Consider the following 6,340-nt stretch of genomic DNA (forward strand, 5'->3'; position numbering starts at 1 on the left):
AATCGACCTCGACTGCATAAGCGCCACAAATATAATGTAATGTCATGAAATATGTTAGCTTGGTTGATTTGTTAAGTTCATTCATCCAGCAGGTTGGAGAAACCGGAATACCCTTGGTAAAGTTATTGCCCTAACCCGATCGCGCGGTTCAAGGGTCGTGGTTATGTGGCTCTCGCGACCCTTAGCCCTATCTTAGGGTCATCAATCCTGAAAAGGGGTATAAACATAGACGAAATAGGTTGGAACTTAAATGTCCTACTCGCAGTCACTGTAGAGAGGTTGTCACCCCAACAAAGGCCGACAACACGGGTACAGTGTCCCATACTATCATTCCCGACTCATGACTCCAAGCACTCAATGGACACTATGGGGAGGCTCGTCACCCCGGCGTAGGCCGACAGTATGGGCATAGTGTCCCATACCACCATCCCAGCTCATGAGACTTTGTGAGCCGTAAATCATAGTTAACAATGGGTGCAACAATCTTAGGGTACTTCAGGTTCATACAGGCGTGACCAAACAAGGTTAACGTATAAGGATAGTCGACTATTAGTCAATGTGCCCCGATAGGCTAAACCATAACTAATCGGCCTAAGAAGGTAGTCTCGTGTAGTCCAACTATGGCCAACAACCTATAGTTCAACTATTCGGGCCAGATTACTCGCGGGCAGGTCTAACAAAAGGGGTCGTGCAAGTAATTCTAGGTAATCAACCCATCCATAAGGGTTTATACACAACATGTATCATCATCAATTTCAAAGATAGTTCACTCATGATAGGTATAAATCAACAAATTTAAGCGCATGGGCAGCAATATATCAAGTTCCACTAACCTATACAGGTCATGTTCACCATGTTCCAACATATACAGCCATAAGGCAGCCATGCACCAACATACAACAACTAGCCTTCCATGAGTTAACATAAATCACATAATTCAGCTATAAATTGAGGAAATCAAGCAAGTAGTTCAACAAATCAGCAACGTGATAACATTCCATGCCTTTACTCCTAGCACAATTTACATGTAGCAACAATTCAACCGACAATCAACAATTTACAACAATACATGTCATTGTTAAAGCATAGTTAGCTCTAAATTAGGAAATCAACAACCAACTAGCATAGATTTGGGGAAAGTTACATATTTGCACCCTACATGAGCATGCAAATGCATAAGTCACAGATTTGGGGTATTATGGTCTAATCCCCTTCATTAATTTCAGCAATTTCTAGTCCATTATTCTAATCATGCAACCTAAATGAAAATTCAGCAACATGCACTAACAATGCACCACACACATTCAATAAACCTATACTAGGCGTGATAATCGACTACCTAAATGTAATGGTCCTCAACTAAACTTAGCTGGAGATTGCTGAGATGATTCTAACGACGCCGGGTCCGCAAGCTCGAGGTGCCGGGGCCCTGCATTGCATCGAATGGACATGGATCACATGCATGTTGCAAAAATTATGAAAATAGTGTGAGAATCCCTATATTACCTTAGATGGGTTGGAATTTCTATTCCAACGGCGGAGAACAACTAGGATTTTCCAACAGTGGAGGGGAGAGGTTGCCGGAATTCACAAATTACGGTCACCGGAGTCACATGCATGTGAGGTGCCCCCAAAATCTCTCTTCTCTTCTCTCACTCACTCATTCTCTCTCTCTCTTAACTGTTGGAAATGGGGTTTGAGAGAGAGAAGAGAGGGCAGCTTTATATATGCTCAGAATTATGTCTATTGACCCAAAGTTTCAAGAAATGCTTCCCATGGCCCTGTTGGATCCAAATCTGGCTGTTGGGGCTGTCTTGATGGCCCCATGGCCCATCCGATACATGGGATAGGTGCCCCGTGACCCGATGAAGGGTTGGGCAAAGTTTGATTGCAAACAAATGCAGGGTTTTGCCGCGGCGGCCCGATTCATGATCAACGGTCACCGTTCCACGATCAACGACCAGATTTTATAGGTGCCGGTATGGACTTATTTCCAACCTTCGATGTGAATTTAGAAGAGATTCGATGGCTGGAATGCCCGGATTTGCATACTCAAGCAGCGGGGTTATATGGGCAAATTTCAGAATTTTATTTCTTTAAGCCAGGCGACTTGGAGCTTGCAAGTGCCAACAGGGCAGTGCTGCTTGACATTTTCTGGATATTCTGGGGCCTAGCATCCGCGTGGGACCATAAGCCCAACAAGCCCAAAGGTCTGACAAAGTTTTGGGATTTTTGGATCTTCCTCGGGCTATACACGGCCCGTACGGACAGTCACTGAATATAAAGGGGCTACCTGGCTCTACGGCCTGTGCTCGGTCCAAGCATGACTTGATTTGATCTTATTAGTGGTTAAGCTTGACATTAATTAGTCCATAGCAGGCCCACACATGCGACTGAATTATCCGACCCTATGTCGGTTCATACGTGCGCCTCATAACACTGTTCCCTTTTTGGAGGAGTGAATAATGGGAATTACCAATCTCACTATCTCAAAACAGGAAAAGAAGATATTCAAAGCTATCATAGCATCTATTGTAATTTGAGTCACCATAAATCATAGAAAACTAAAATATTCCTTTAATATCAAACTAGAAATCAATGAAGTTCAATAAGAACAATAATCAAAGCAAAAAAAATATCCCAACACGCTACAAGCTTCACTTCTTAGCCCTACCTAAGAGGTTTATCCAACCATAGATATGATTGAAACCAAATCTCTTAAACAAAGCATGAAAAATAAACTAGGGACGAAAAAAAACTCTTTAGTGGCTCATCCACCCTTGTACTATGCTCCTTGAGACCTTTTTAAATACTAGAAGATATTTTGGAGGATCATAAGGAGTCCTATTTATGGTTGTGGAACTCTAACTTTCGCACCGAGTTGAAAAATCAATAAACCGCCTCAAATATATGCACTCCACGTAGTTTTCTGAAATAGAATCGAGGTTTAAACCGACTTAAATTTAGCACTCTGCACAGTTTCCCAAATATATACTCTGAGTTTCAGAATATGCATTTTAGGACAATTCATAAATATGTTTGTTTTTAGGACAATATCAGGATTCCTTTTCTTCACTTTAAATCTTTGATTCTCTTCATTCCTCACTTAGTTTTCTTGGATCTTTGGCATGTGAATTCTTCATTAATGACTTAAAAATCTTCAAATCTTCATTTAGTAATCTTTTGAGTGTAAATCTTACTTTTAGCATCGATTTCACTTTAAGCTCTCGAAATCACCTCGCACATGAAAACATGATAATTAAATCGATTAAGCACTATCATGTTTACAAAACCAAGGTATAAATAGGGAAAAATATGTAATATTTCATACTCAACAATAAGAATGAGGTCGTATCCACATGGACTAATCTCGTATGTTTCTGAAAGTAACTAGAAATAGAACTAGAAGAAGATCTAAATCTAAATCTCAGTATTTGGAAAGAATAATTGTGAAGAATGTAATTGAAATTTATGAATTTAAAAGTGAGAACTAGGGTGCTAAGGATCCACTTGTAGCTATTGAGATGCTACCTTACTTGATTCAAAAAATCCAATTGGAATCAAAGTCTTATCTTATCCAATTGGAAAGAGAGATGATCAAATCTCTTAACTTCTCATTCATCTGGCCTTAATGGAAGAGGATTTGAAGATTTGTAAGGGATTTCGTTACTCAACTATGCCCAGGAAATGATGGCAAATAACAGGATTTACCAATCCGACAATCTCAAATAAGAAAAGAAGATATTCAAAGCTATTACAACATCTATTGTAATTTGAGTCACAATAAACCATTGAAAACTGAAAATACTGTTATAATTAGAAATTAATGAAGTTCAATATAAACATGAATCAATGCAAAGTAAACATCCCAATAATGCTATAAGCTTCACCTCTTAGCCCTAGCTAAGAAGTTTAGCCAACCATAGACATGATTGAACTAAGAACTCTTAAATAAAACATAAAAACAACTAAGAAAGAAGAAGAAAGACTCTTAGTGGCGGCTCTCCACCATTTTGCTCCACTCTTTAAACCCTAGAAGATGCATAGGAACATCCTAGGGACTCCTATTTATAGTTGTGAAGCTCCACCTTACGCACCAACTTGGAATTTTCACAAATCGACTTGAATTATGCAATCCACAGCTTTTTCGGGCTTTGCTGCAGTCAGACCGAAGTCGAATCTAAAGTCAAGTCCGAATTTAGAAAGGATTTTGTTTCAATAGTTGTCTAATTTTAGTTAGACCAAGATGTGTTCGGTCAGACTAAACTTAAGTCTTCGATTGAACCGAATTAACTTCTTTCAGCGCTGGAGTTTTTGGTGCACTTTCGATCGGACTGAATCCTCCTTTCGATCAGACTGAACTAGGTGTCAGTCGGACTGAATTCTCCATCCGTCGAACCGAATTAGCTTCTGAATTCCATCGTCTGTCACTGGACTATTTTGTGTAAGTTAGATCGAACTGAACATGGACTTGGTCGGACCAAACCTGTCTATTTTCTACTACAGATTCAGCGATCTTTCAAGTCCTTTCTTTAGCTTTTGTACTTGGTTTCCTTGGATCTTTGGCATGTGAATTCTTCATTATTGGTCTTCTAAGATCCCTCTTTTGCCTTGGTGATTCTTAAGCATTAACTCCATGCTTTTAACATTCTTTTCAATCCAAGCTCTCAGATTCACCTTGCAACACAAACATGCATAAAATATACCTTTAATCGGCATCATAATCATAAAACTGAGATATAAAGAGGGGAGAATATAAAATATTTGACACTCAATAAGCACTTCTCGACTAAGAGTGTCAGATGGACTTTACATTGACACATTTTACTTCTGATGCATTTATTTTAGTGTATATTGTAAGTGCTATGGTTTCTTGCTCTTATAATTGTCAAATTTTGTAGTGCCAAAACCTCTCTTGGAATCTGTGTCTTGTGTAGCTCATCTACATAATGAAGACTGTGCATCACTCAAGAATAAAGATCTTTACTTCAAGAAATACAAGTTTACATGGTCATGTTCGAGTACAACATCAAGTGTGTGTTCAATGTTCAAGATTCATAGTACAAGCTCCAAGTCAAGACAATGTTCCTATACTTTGAATCTCAAGCTCAAGATTCAAGATATTTTAAGTTCAAGCTTCTTAAAGTTGTAAATTCAAGGTTGAATATATTTCAAGTTGAAGCTTCAAAAGGTTTCAAGTTCAAGGTTCATCATGTATAATGATCACAAGCTTCATGAACTTTAAAAATCATCTATCAACCGAAGGAAAGGAAGTTTTGATGTTCATACTTCATGTATAAGGTATGAATGACCCTAGATTGACCTTATGGTAGGTCATTTTGAATACATAATCCAATTAGATCATTTTATAAGTGAATAGACTGTTTCTTGACTAGTCTTGGAGTCTGTTCAACTAGTCCTAGCACTGGCTCGACTAGTCCAAGAAATTCCTCGACCAGTCCTAAGTTTGTTATAAATTTTAAGAATTTTTTTTAAGCCTCGACCAGTCCTAGAGACTGCTCGACCGGTCATGTGAACAGTGCTCGACTCGTTCTCGACCAGTCCTACAGCCTCGACTCAAAGTCCAGCAACTAAATTTGGTTCCAGACGACCAGTCGTGGACACATCACGAGTAGTTGTGGAGGTCCCTTGACCGATCGTGAAGGGTCTACAACCAGTCGTGGAACAGCTTTATCTTATCGAGCCCAAATTTTAAAATTTTGTTGGTCCTACGACCAGTCGTGGGGACCACATGACCAGTCGAGAGTGTGATTTCTTTACTTATAAATAGAGCACGAATTTCAGAGTTTTTCATTCAATTCATGTTAAATCAATATGCCACTCTAAGAGATAACTTAGTGATCTTTTTAAGCTATATTATGATCATTTAATATTCTCTTTTATTAGCTTTCTTTGCATTTGATTTTGAATTTTTGCATTCCAATTTTATTTGAAAGAGGGATTGAAGTATTCCAATTTCTAAAAATCAAAATCAAATCAAGCTAGCCCAAGGTGCTTTAAATCTAAAATCAATTTAGAACATAGAACCATTTCATAAGTGAGTTTGGACATTGAACTTTTACTCTGATTTGGCTCTTCCGGGCTTCATCAAAAAGAGAATATCCAGGTATTTTACATTATTGTAAATTTTTGTATTTTAGTTTCATTGAGATTGTGCCAAAAAAATCTCTCTGTTTTGGTTTGTATAAGGTGATCCAGAAAACTCAGTGTGTGGGGTTTTTGAATTGTGTAGGCCCACTTGAAAGAGACAATTGTGAGGGTTTTAGGTGAACCTGGAAAAACCTATTTTCATAATGAACGCTAATATCCACTGTGTGAG

This window comes from Magnolia sinica, chromosome 7 (genome assembly GCF_029962835.1).
Source record: "Magnolia sinica isolate HGM2019 chromosome 7, MsV1, whole genome shotgun sequence".
Lineage (NCBI taxonomy): Eukaryota > Viridiplantae > Streptophyta > Magnoliopsida > Magnoliales > Magnoliaceae > Magnolia > Magnolia sinica.